Source organism: Dasypus novemcinctus, chromosome 23 (genome assembly GCF_030445035.2).
Source record: "Dasypus novemcinctus isolate mDasNov1 chromosome 23, mDasNov1.1.hap2, whole genome shotgun sequence".
NCBI lineage: Eukaryota > Metazoa > Chordata > Mammalia > Cingulata > Dasypodidae > Dasypus > Dasypus novemcinctus.
In genome coordinates this window covers 51,275,438-51,288,909 of record NC_080695.1, presented here as the reverse complement: position 1 = coordinate 51,288,909, position 13,472 = coordinate 51,275,438, and the positions used below count along the sequence as shown (strand labels likewise).

The 13,472-nt window shown below is 47.4% G+C and overlaps 1 pseudogene; it reads left to right on the top strand.

Moving 5' to 3' along the window:
* Positions 1-3,377: 3,377 nt before the first annotated feature.
* On the top strand, positions 3,378-3,496 carry LOC131275709 (5S ribosomal RNA; annotated as a pseudogene).
* Positions 3,497-13,472: the final 9,976 nt, after the last annotated feature.

Genomic DNA, 13,472 nt, shown 5'->3' with positions numbered 1-13,472 from the left:
TGAAATTAAGATTATAAAGAAATGTGGCTGAGTTCACAGGGCATTAAAACTCTCATTCTTCACTGCTTCAGGGATCTGACCATAATGAATAAAGAGAAGGTCACCAGCCAGAAGGGAAATGAAATTTCCCATTTTAAATTTGGAAAAATAACTTATAACTCTTGAAAGAGGCAGGGCTGTTGGTAATCTGACTTCGGGTAAATTTAATAAGCCCTGTTTGCCTTGTTTTTTCTCTTATCCTGTTAGAACTTGGGACTTATTTATATGCTGAGGTATGCATGCAACAAAATTCAGAGTGAAATAAACATAAAATAGATTCCAAATTCATTTACCAGAAAGTGGCAGGGCCAAAGATGGAACTCCCAAGGTACCTGTAAGCAGCCAAAACATTAAGAAAGAAAGAGAGAGGTCTATTCATATAAGAATAATAGACAAAAAGGACTTCAAATAATGGTTTGAATGGCAGGACCACACCACAATGGCTCTGCTTATTATATACCAATGCAATGAATATAAGACTCTCACTAAACAGAAGGGCCATTCCTCTTCCCTTGGGGAGAAGTGAGGAAAAGCAGAGAGTGACTCAAAATTTTCATATAAAACTAAGAAAGTCACAAAAATCCAATTGTCAATGGACCAAGACAGACAACCAACGTGAGACAATGAATACTCTTTTTTCCACTACCATTATATTACATGAAAAATTATATTGTAAAGAGAATATAAATTAAGGGATTTTCATGATGACTTTTTCTAATTGAACATGCAAATAGAACCATGACATCCACAATGGCCACAACCATAAACTACCTCAAATTCATCAACATGGCTCTTGCACATAGGTATTTTTTCTCACAGAATACATAAGTGACAAAGCAAAGTAACCGCTAACATGGGCTCACTCACGAGAATATTATTGTCTCAGAGCCCGGAAATGTCCATAATTGAATTTCTTTGTCATAGAAAAATTATATATCACTGCCTATTGAAGATCTCCATGATCTAAGCCTTTGATGTTAAATTAAGAAATGCGTGTACTGTGTTAAACTTCAAAAAATGTCCATTTGAAATTGAATGCACATTGTTTAAGGGAATGTGTTTTAAATTTAAAGAAATTCAAGTTAAGCGAATGTGAAAGTATATTGCGAGCCTGACTCTTAAGTTTGTTGTTTGATTTTTATAATTTGCTGACTCCTAAGTTGTTAGAAAATTTATTTATATAAAATAATCTTATTTTACACTCTTTCCATTCAACTAAATTATTTTAATTGAATTTCTATCTTCATTTTTTTAACAAACCAATTTTAATGAAACTCTTAAATAGAATCCATTCAAAGTATACACTCAGTGGTATTTGGTGTAATCGCATAGTTGTGAATTCATTACTTCAATCATTTTTAGAGCATTTTCCCTATTACAATAATGATAAAAATTTTTAAAAAACAGCCAACCAAAAAAACCTCGTCTCCTCTCAATCTCTCTGTGCTTCCAATACCATACACAGCTGCTAATCTGTTTCCATCTCTCTAGTTTATTTGAATTTATATTTTACAAAAACAGTATTATTTTGATGCCGGGTCCCACCTGCCTGAGCCCGGGTCCCGGGCCGGTGCCTTCCCCGCCGGGTCCAGCCCAACACCAGCACCCACCACCCGGGCCCACTCGGGCCCGAGCACCTTGCTCTCCCAGGCGGACACCCGCTGGTCCGCTGCCCGCGAGGCCTCTGGCCCGTGCCCCTCTGGCCACAGCTGCAGCCCGGGGCCTCCTTCCCCCGGGGGGGACGGCAGGGCCCGTGGGCCGGGATCTGTGCTCGGGGCACGAGGGCACACGAGGGCACGGCGAGCAGAGGCGCTGGTCCTGGCAGCCCGGCTCCGCGTCCAGTTGGGCTCGCGGCTGGGAGACCGAGGCCCAGCGTTCCAGGGTGTCACTGGCGGCGGGCAGGTGTGCGGAGGCCGGGTCTCGCTAGCGGGAGACCTGAAGGAAGCGGCCTCCCGAGGGGATCTCCCCCACGGGGCGCTCGGCGCGGGTTGCAAGGGTCCCTCCCGCCGGCGGCAAGCGCCCAGGCGCCTTCTGGAAGGTCTGGCCGAGCGGGCGGCCTTGTCGCCCTCGCCTCCCGCCAGGCGCATCTGCAGGAGCTGGGCGAGCTCTGCCGTCAGCAGGCGCTGGCGACAGCGAGGCCTAGGCCGGCTGAGGCCGGGACGCCTGGAGGGGCTCGGGGTGGCAGGGCAGGGGGCCGGGGCTCCAGCTCTGCGGCCCAGGGCCTCTGCGAGGAGAGACCCGTGCCCACGGCAGCCCGGCAGGGCCCAGGCGCAGGTGCGCGGGCACCGAGGCCACGCCCACCGCCGCGGCCCGGGGGCGCTTCCGCTGCGTGCGCCTCGGGGCCTCCCGCTGCGGCTGGGCAGCCCCCGGTGCCAGGTGTAAGGGCCTCTGCTCTGGCCCCAGCTGCGCAGGCCTGCGGACAGCCTGGCCCCGATCCGGCCACCTGCCGCTTTCCGCCTGGCCCCGCGGTCGGCGTTTGCAGCCAGCGCGGCCGCCCGCATCCGACGCCAGCTCGTGGCCGCTGCTCCAAGGGAGAGCGGCCGCTCCCGCGCACGGCGCGGCTGTGTGGCGTGAAGGCCGGGCGGCATGCGGGGCGACCCCCACCCTCCGCGTGGGCGTGGCTCCTGGGAGCGGCCCCGGCAGGCAAGGGCAGAGCCCTGTGCGCGGTCGGGAGCAGGAGGTCTGGACGCGGGGACCCGCTGCGACGGCCGAGGACCCAGGACCCGAGAAACTCAGGGGGAAAGGCGTGCGGGGTGGGGGCGTGTGTGTGGGGGGGGACGGGGCAGCCGGAGGCGTGCGGGCGCGTGGGCGGCAGGCCCGGACTGGGGCTGGCCCCGCCTCCTGGGCCGGGGCGGTACCGGCTCAGGGGCGCCGGCTGGGCGTGGTGGCAGGTGCTTGGCCCGGGCGCGGGGTGGTGAGGCAGGGCCGGCCGGCAGGGGGCGCCGGCGCTCGCGCCTGAGGCGGTCGCTGCGGGAGAGTCGTGGGCCGGCCGGCCTGGCACCAGGGGTGCGCGTGGCGGTCGGGGGTCCGCAGGGCGCCGTCCACCGACTGAGCCGTCGGTGGCGCGGGGGCCGCGCCGTGGGCCCGAGGGCGGAGCAGGGGGCGGTGATGTGTGGGCAGGCGAGCGGCGGGGGTCCCGGGAGCCAGTGGCGTGCGGGGGAGGGGGGGCTCGAGGCCAGGTAGGGCCAGAGCGGCGGACGGGCAGGGCGGTGGCGGAGGGCCCAAGGGTTGGCCCCGGAGGCGGCCGCCCTCAGCCTCCGGGGGCGGGGCGGGAGCTGAAGGCTGGCAGCGCGGCGTCGCGCAGCGGGCTCTTGAGGCTGCTGGCGGCAGCAGCCGGCGTGGAGGGCCATAGCACCCTGAACGCGCCTGATCTCCTCTGATCTCGGAAGCTAAGCAGGGTCGGGCCTGGTTAGTGCTTGGATGGGAGATCGCCTGGGAATACCGGGTGCTGTAGGCTTTTGCCCCGCGCCGCCCCTCTCCACCTCTCGCTCGCGCTCCTTTTGCCCGCCCCGAGCCCGGCTCCCCGCAGCCCTCAGGGCCAGGTATGCAGGCCCCGGGCCCCTGGCCCCAACCCCGAACCGCGCGCGCCCTTCCCTGGCGGCGCAGCCACGCAGGCAGCGGCCACCCAGTCCTTTTTTGGAGCTCGCAGCCCCGCACCAACCCACACCTGGCTGGGGCACGCAGGGGCCCGCGCCCACTGCGCCTGGGCCCAAGACCCCAGGCCCGCTAGACCTGTCGGCGTCCGGCGGGCCCTGCCTCTGGCCCGTGCCCTGGAACCGTGCACACAGGGCCTGCCCCTTCTCGCCTTTCCCTGCCTTGCCTGGCACCACGCCGATGGGCCCCATGCCACAGACTTCCTGTGGCCCCCTGAGCCCAGGCGACAGGCCCCACCCAACCAGCCGCCCACGCCCCGTGGCCCCTCGCGCAGCGGGAAAGCGGGCGGCTCTCCCTCAGCCAGTGCGGTCGGTACCCCTGTGCCGACCAACGGGACACGGTCCGGAGCCCGCGAAGCAGACACACAGGCGCACGCACGCACGGACACTAGCACACGTGCCCAGGGCCCATCGCTTCTCCCGCACGGGGCTGGCGGCATTCAGAGCCCAAGGCGCCTGGACACACCGCCGGCGGAGGCGGAGGCCGCCAGGGGGCCACCTGGCTGAGCCCGGGACCCACCTGGCTGAGCCCGGGTCCCACCTGGCTGAGCCCGGGTCCCGGGCCGGTGCCTTCCGCGCCTGGTCCAGCCGAACACCAGCACCCGCCACCCGGGCCCACTCGGGCCAGAGCTCCCTGCCCTGCACGGCGGACACCCGCCGGTCCGCTGCCCGCGAGGCCTCTGGCCCGTGCCCCTCTGGCCCCAGCAGCACCCTGGGGACTCCTTCCCCCGGGGGGGGGGGGGAACGGCAGGGCCCGTTGGCCGGGATCTGTGCTCGGGGCATGAGGGCACACGAGGGCACGGCGAGCAGAGGCGCTGGTCCTGGCAGCCCGGCTCCGCGGCCAGTTGGGCTCGCGGCTGGGAGACCGAGGCCCAGCGTTCCAGGGTGTCACTGGCGGCGGGCAGGTGTGCGGAGGCCGGGTCTCGCTAGCGGGAGACCTGAAGGAAACCGCATCCCTAGGGAGATACTTGCTAATTAAATCCAACAACACATTAAAAAGAATTATTCATCATGACAAAGTGGACTTTATACAAGGCATCCAAGTTTGGTTCAACACAAGAAACTCAGTCAGCATAATACACTACATTAATAAACCAGAGAAGAGAAATCACGTGATCTTATCAATTGACACAGAAAAGACATTTGATAAAATGCACCATCTTTTCTTGATAAAAGTACTACAAAAATGGGGATAGACGGAAACTTTCTAAACATGGTAAAGGCCATATATTTTCTTCAATGGTGAAAGACTGAAAGCTTTCCTGCAGAGACCAGGAACAAGACAAGGATGCCCACTGTCACCACTCTTATTCAATTTAGTGCTAGAGGTTCTAGCTAGACCAATCAGCCAACAACAAGAAATAAATGGCATCCAGATCTCTATGTGGAGATGATATGCTCCTATACCTAGAAAGTCCTGAAAAACCTGTAACAAAGCTGCTAGAACTAATAAACAATTTCAGCAGAGGGGCAGGATGCAAGATTAATATGCAAAAATCCGTAGTGTTTCTATACACTAGTAACGTGCAATCAGAGAAGGAAGTCAGGAAAAAAATTCCATTAACTATAGTGACCAAGGAATTAAATATTTAGGTTAAGTTTTTAACCAAGGATATAAAGCACTTATATCTAGGAGACTACAATGCCTTGGTAAAAACAGACAAATAAACAAAACTTAAAATACTAAATAAATCGAAGAACATTCCATGCTCATGGATTGGAAGAATAAATATTGTTAAGATGTCATTTCTACCCGAATTGATACACAGATCAGTGCAATCCCAAAAAATTGTTTAAAGAAACAGAAAATACAATTATCAAATTTATTTGGAAGAGTTAGGGGCCCCAAATAACCAGAAACATCTTAAAAATGAAGAGCAAAGTTGGAGGACTCTCACTTCTGAACTATAAATTTATTACATAGCTAAAGTGGTAAAAAAAAAAAATTAGCATGGTACTGGTATAAAGATAGACACATAGACCAATGGAACAGAACTGATGGTTTAGAAACAGACCATTATATCTATGCCAAGTGGTGTTTGAAAGGCTGTCAAACCCACCCAGCCAGGGCAGAACAATTTATTCAATAAATAGTGCTGGGAGAACTGGATATCCATATCCAAAAGTAAAAAAGAGGACCCTTATCTCACAGTTTATACAAAAAATTAACTCAAAAGCTCCTAGAAGTAAATGTAGGGAAACATCTTCAAGAACTGGTGGTAGGTGGTGGATTCTTAAACCTTGCCCCAAAAGCATGAGCAATGAAAGAAAACATGGATAAGTGGACCTCCTCAAACAAAAATACTTCTGTGATTCTAAGGACTTCATCAAGAAAGTAAAAAGGCAGCCCATTCAATGGAAGTATTTGGAAACCACATATCTAATAAGGGTTTGATTTCCATTCATATAAAGAGATTATACAACTCAACAATAAAAGAGCAAGCAATCCAATTTTTAAAATGGGCAAAAGACTTAAAAAGACATTTCTCCAAAGAGAAAATACAAATCGCCAAAAAAGCACATGAAAAAAATGTTCAGTATTCCTAGCTATCAGGGAAACACACATCAAAACGGCAATGAAATAACACCTCACCCTGCACAGAATGACCATTATTTAAAAAACAGAAAACAGTAAGTGCTGGAGAGCATGTGGAGAAATAGGAATACTCCTTCACTGTTGGTGGCATTGTAATATGGTGCAGCCTCTGTGGAACACAGTTTACTGGTTCCTCAGGAAGCTAAATATAGAACTGCCGAATGATCTAGCATTTCCTCTACTAGGAATATTTCCAGAAGAACTGAAAACTGTGACACAGACACCGATGTCCATAGCAGCTTTATTCACAGTTGCCCAAAGTGGTAACAACACAAGTGCCCATCAATGAAAGAATGGATAAACAAAAGTTTATTCCTAATTATATACATATGATAGAATACTATGCTGCTATAAGAATAAATGAAATTGGGACAGAAGTGATAACATGGATGTACCCTGAGAACATTATGCTAAGTGAAATAAGCCAGGCACAAAAGGACAAATGTTGCATGGTCTCACTAACATGAACTAAATACGAAGAATAATCACACGGAGTTAAAACATAGAGTGTAGGTTATTAGGAGATAAGAGGAAGGCTGAGAAGGTATACTGAGGCTTAATATATGTAGAAGGTTTTGTTTTAATTAACTTGACTGTAAAAATGTGGAAATGGATGAAGTTGATGGTAACACATTACTGTGAGTAGAACTAATGAAGCTGTTTTTTAAGTGGGAATGTGGCTGAAAAGCATAGTCTAGGGATGTAAATGTCAATTGAAAGAAACCTAGAGAATTGTCTAGGGACTGAATGACATAGTGAACCCAGAGGTGGATGAGAATTGTGGTTAATAGTCCAAATGCAAGAATGCCCTCCTGTAAACTAGAACAAGTGTACGTCACTATTGCAAGGAGGTGAGAATGTGGAGAAGCTTGGGAAAAGTACAATTAGTGTAACCTATGGACTATAGTTAACAGCAATACTGTAAAACTCTCGCGTCATGCCAAAGATGTACTGTGTTAATAATAGGAGAGATGGAAAAAGTATGCCAAATGTGTGCTATGGATCATAGTTAGTCTTAATAGTCTGATAATATCTCAAAATCTGTAACAAATGTTCCACAACAATGTAGTGTATTGGGGGAGGGGTGTTGTATGGGAATTCGACACATGTGCATGATTGTTTTATAAGTTCAAAACTTCCTTAAAAAAAACATATTTTGAAAAAATCAGTTATAGGTATGGTCCATGCTGGAGCAAACTTCCTTTCCTTTTGTGGATAGACCTGTGAAACCTGGAAAACAACATATTTGCTTCCAACACACAATGATGGGACTAGTCTTAGGACAGATATTTGCATTGCAGAAGGAAGAAATTAGAAGGAAAACAGCAAGTCTGAAACATATCAGGGAAAGCTCCATTAGATCCCAAAGTCTGCGTGTCGTCTGTGGGTTGATGCTGTGTCCTCCACGCCTGCTGGAGGCAGCCCGTCATTCCAGGCACTGGTGCAGATCCACACTCTCCGCCCAGTGGAGGCCCCGGCTCTCAGAGCACGGAGGGGGAATGGGATATAATCCTCAATGCTTTTATTTAGAGATTTTGTTACATGTGAAATTTTATTGTACTTCTAGTTTTAGCTTCTTACTAGGAAAAAAACACAACAACACATTTTTAGGACAAGAAGAAGATTAAAGAAACTATAACCTACTTCCTCATTTTTCAGTGAGGATCAATTAGCTCTCCTACACCTAACTGATAGGACTTTCAGAAAGAGGGAACAAAGAGAATGGGTGTTAGGTGATTACAAGAGAAATAATACACTTTCCCAATATGTTTCTGCTCAGATTGCAAAGGTTTACGTAATTTCACACGAAGTATCTGAAACTTATTTATGAAACTTTGGAAGAAATGAAGAAAAAACTTGGAAATAGAGAGATAGAAAATAAGTTTACTACAAAATTATGAGAGCAGCCATCCAAGTGGTTGGTACTAAGGCAAAGAGCCTTGTCTGCATTATTAACTCTGCATATTTTTCTGGAAACAGAATTTCCAGATCTTTGTTGCCATAGATTTAGAGTTTAAATTGACATTATAAATTTCCATAATCTGGCAAATGATGGCTAAAAAAATAAAGATTTTAAATGAATGAAAACCTGGGCATCTTGATGATTCTGATAATATAAGGCAATACCATGATCTTACAAAATTCAACAGACTATTTAAAGAGACACACATTTTAAAAGTAAAATTCAAAAAAAAAATAAACATGTCAAGCAAAAAAGTGATTTTTCAAGTGCATTTTTGAAGACACTCATTAACTGCTAATAAATATCATTCACAACAAATTTTAAAGGGCAGAAGTTAAAAAAAACCACAATTAGCCAGATGTGTTTTGAACCTAATGATTTCACTTATAAACCATACAATTAGTATCTGAATATATTAAGTAGGTACACGAATGCTTCATGCTGGTTACTAAATTGCTTTGTTTGTCAAATGGATATATTACTTTACTCAGAAATAAATTTATAAAACTCAAATTAGGAAACCGTGTAAAATAATTTCAAAGACTTATTACTATGAGTAAAAGTATGACACTAATTAAAACTAACTCTACTCAAATGCTTTCCAAGACCTAAATGAAAGGAATAATTTCCTTGGAAAATAGAGTTTCAAAAAATCGATTACAGCACAGAGGCAAGAGTTTTAGGAAGAGAGATGAAGAGAGAAACACATAGCCAGAGTATCATAGATTAATTCAATACAATTTCCTATTCCTGATAAACACAAATCTCTAAACTAAAAGGGCTTAGTCTAGGCCCAGCACAGTGGACTTCAAAGTGTATTAAGTTACAACTACAGGCCATGCCATTTCTGTGGAGAAGAAATGTCCCCATATATACACCACATGTATAATATAGATACATATGTCTTTATATGTAATGATGTGTGTATATATGTGTGCATGATATAAATATATATTACATATATATATACACACATATGTAATGGTATGATCATGAGTTGAGTACTGAATTAGAGTGAAGGAATGAATATTTGTCCTGAAAAACAGATCAAGAAAAATGGAGGATCTATGGATTTTTTAGTCACTGAGAACTGTCTTAACGCAGCAGAGTGGGTAGAAGGAGAAAAACCTGTATTCCTCTTGCTAATTCTTAAATTGAGTCAAGGAAGAGTGATAAAGAAGTATACCTGCTGTCATCAGTAAACAGGAGGGCTGCAACTGGTTCACACTAGTTAAGGAGACACAAATTTTAGCACCTCTTCCTAACCTGGCATTCAGGAACATCATAGTAATGCTTGAAATTGACCTTGGAAGAAGTATTTTTTAGATAGAGCTTGGCAGAAACTATAAATGAAGTCTTGATTATTTACTTATTTTTTTTCTACCACGCAGGCATTTAAACATTCATCAGCATACCACTTACTAACAAATTTCCATGGATTCACTAATGAACAGGGATTTCTTCAAGAGCCTCAGTGAAGCGTATTGTGCTATATCAAGGTGGTTTGGCTGGTGAATTTCCTAGACTCCCTGTCCCTGGATGGTTCTAGATTTAAAGTCAGCCCAAAGATGAACGTGCACGCTATCTGGAAGGCCGATGTGATGCATGCAGACTTCACCCCTAGAAGCCACAGTGCTCAGAGCAGCTGAAGGCCACCCCTGAGGTGCCCTTGGGTCGGCTTATCCTCATCGTCCCCCACTTCACACCTGGCTCCCCTTCTGACGCCCGGGTCAGCTGGCCAGCAGGAGCCTCAGATGCAGGGATGGTAGCGCCGTGGAGGTAGGAGGTTCCTGTGGACAAGCTTCCTCTTTGCGCTTCCATCTTTGATACTGGGTGTGTATGGCCCCTCTGATTTTTCTATAAGCTTCCCTGGTCCACCTGCACCATCACTTAGAACTGGCTCGTAGCTTTGTCTGATCCTCTCACTCCTCCCTGCAGAAACTTTCTTCTCCAGCTCCTCCTTAACATTTGTGTGTGATCTGATTCCTGTAATCAATCTTGGCAACTGCAGAGGTTGTGCTCCCAGACTGAACTCTGGCTAATTCAGAAACAGCATCAGGGAACAAAGATGCTCACATCACTTCTAGGTCCTGAAATACACGGGATAGGAGATTGAGAACAATTTTGTAGCAGTAATTGTTGTAAATAGGCATGCAAAGATGGATGCATTTAATTATGATAGTCACATAAAGGGCAGCATTTCTCTCCAGGGATGTGGTCCCCGGCACTTTCTTCAGCAATTGCAGAACTTCCCAGCGCGCCCAGGCTCTGATGCTAAAAGCACAAACACGTGGTAGCCTCAGTGAATCAGATTGCGTATTAGGTTAGTTAGACTCACATGCCACGGGTGTGCAAAGAAGGAGTAGCCGCGTGTGTTACGCTTCACCTGTCCCTGGCGGAGGCTGCGGTAGTGCTCAAACCTTTCTAAGGACAGGAATCACCTGGACACTCACGGAACCATCCAGGAGCCTTCTCTAAGCCTGTCCAATCAGAACCTCCAGGGAAGGAGCCCAGACACCTGTGCTACAGGTTCATTTTGACAACAGGAAGTCTTCAGAAATTTGAGTATAGATGGTTAAGTCACAAGGTTACGCGATTTTGTAAAATTTACAAAAGGAAGCTATTTTATCCACTACCAGTAAGACGCCTGCCTCTTCCCCACGTTCATCTCAGCACGCGTGGTCCTGCCCTTCTAGCTAGGTGACCTGGAGGGCCGCAGGCACTTTTACCATTGAGCTGAGGGCAGGTTCACTTGCTGAATTATTTCATTTGACTTTGTAGAATATCTTCCCTTACTTCGGAGTCACTTTCCTGTACAGTTGAGTCATTCCCAGTCCTCTTGGCATTAGAAGAGCTTTTAGGAACACAAGCGCATGGCTCGCGGCTTGCCGGGCCGCAGGACAAAGGCCGCCCGCTGGCTGCACAATGGGGCTGAAGGTCCCAGGTCACTGAGGCTGGAAGTCCAAGGCCAGGGGCTGGCCAGGCCACGCCCTGCCCAGGCGGTGCCCTCCCTGCAGTGCCAGGCCCGCGCCCTCTCCAGGCTTTCGCCCACTTCTCCTGCGTCTGCTCTGCCTGTGCTCGCTGACTTCTCGCTCCTCCCTGGAGCTTCTCTGTATCTGAATTTATCCCGCCCCTAAAACTCTCCAGGGATCTGGAGTAAGGGGTCCCATATTCCTTCGGGCAACCCCTTAACTAAAGGTAGCGCCTTCAGGAGGTCCTCCATGCACCTGGGTCCTGCCTGGCACGTGGATTGAGGCTGAAGGACAAGTGCCCTGGGGGCTTCCTGACTCAGCCTCCTGCACCTGCCACCGGCGGATTCACGCGGGAGCGGAGGAGCCGCTGCTCAGATGCCCAGGACGCGGGCAGGTCAGTCAAGCACGGGAGAAAGGGCCGACGCCTGCGTGGACACAGGAAGAAAACGTTTATGGTCTTTCATTTACCAGCCAAACCCTAAGTAGTACATGTGTATCCAACAATTAACTAAACAGAAAATTCAGATAAAAGGAGCATTATGGAAAAAGTATAAAGATGAGTTTAAAAAAAACAATGGGGGAAACGGACTTTGGCCCAGTGGTTAGGGCGTCCGTCTACCATATGGGAGGTCCGCGGTTCAAACCCCGGGCCTCCTTGACCCGTGTGGAGCTGGCCATGCGCAGTGCTGATGCGCACAAGGAGTGCCGTGCCACGCAAGGGTGTCCCCCGCGTGGGGGAGCCCCACACGCAAGGAGTGCGCCCGTGAGGAAAGCCGCCCAGCGTGAAAAGAAAGTGCAGCCTGCCCAGGAATGGCGCCGCCCACACTTCCCGTGCCGCTGACGACAACAGAAGCGGACCAAGAAACAAGACGCAACAAATAGACACCAAGAACAGACAACCAGGGGAGGGGGCGAAATTAAATAAATAAATAAATCTTAAAAAAAAAAAACACACAATGGAAACATGGCAATATTTTGGTATAAATTTTAACCAAAATAACAGATCATACAAGTTCAGTAACACATTAAGAGAAAGAGATGAGCTTTGCCTGGTGAATAAACTCTTGATGTTTGATAAGCCAATAAATTAAGAGGATTAGAGCATACGAACCCACTGGAAATATTTTCAATCTCCTGATCATATGAAACAAAACACTGACATTGAGCAAGATAACCTAAAACTAGAATAGGCCAGTGCAGTGAGGACACTGACAACAAACTAGGTATTCAATATCACTTAAAAAATACTTCAGATAGCAAGCACACAAGATAATTGAAGTATTCTAAAATCTTACAGCTTATATTCAAAGCACACTTTAGAGCATCCCCCCAGTTTTACAATCCAGTAAATGTAATTCATATTCCCTGTAAGTTATGAAGAACAAAAAACAGTGCTAAGCATTTATTGATAAATAACACATTTCAGACAACAATGTTGGAGGCAAGAATCATCTTTTATTTTTTCTACAAAAGATATCATAATAGTTTTGGCAAAGAGTATGCAGATGAAAATACAGGCAAATATATATGTTAGAGGTGTTGTCAGGCAATTAATTAATTTTCCCCCAGATTTGTGATGTTTTTTAATATGGCTAAATTCTGTAATTTATTATAATCTCCCCTCTCATAAATAAGTATAGACTGTAAATAATTGTGCATTCATAAATGTATTCATTTTATTTTAAATAGTCATCTGTACTTCTATTAACTATAAGTCCCTAAATTTGGATTTACCTTTGCTTATAGTAGATAGTCAATGAATATTTGAATATATACCTAATTTCCTACAAGGGATATTTTCCTTCTTAGATACAAATGAACTGCTCTCAGCTTGTGCCTGAGGCTTGGGGTAAAAGAATTGGAGAGAAATTGATGGGCATAATTTCCTTCACCATGCTTTACTGGTGGGAGCAACCTTGGTTATCTTTTTATTTTTGAGATTTTAATACATTAACAACTAGCTCTTTCCATGTTGACTTTATAAAATGAGCTTTTTTTTAAACAATAATTTCTCATTAAAAGAAGAGGACAAGGAGTGGATGTGGCTCAAGTGGTTGAGCTCCTGCTTCTCACATGGGAGGTCCTAGGTGCAGTTCCTGATGCCTCCTAGAAACAAACAACAGCAACAACAACAAAACAACAAGCAAACAAATGGGAAGACCAGCTCAGGGGAGCCGATGTGGCTCAGTGGTTGAGTGCTGGCTTCCCACTTATGAGGTCCCAGGTTCAATCCTTGGCCCTGGTACCTC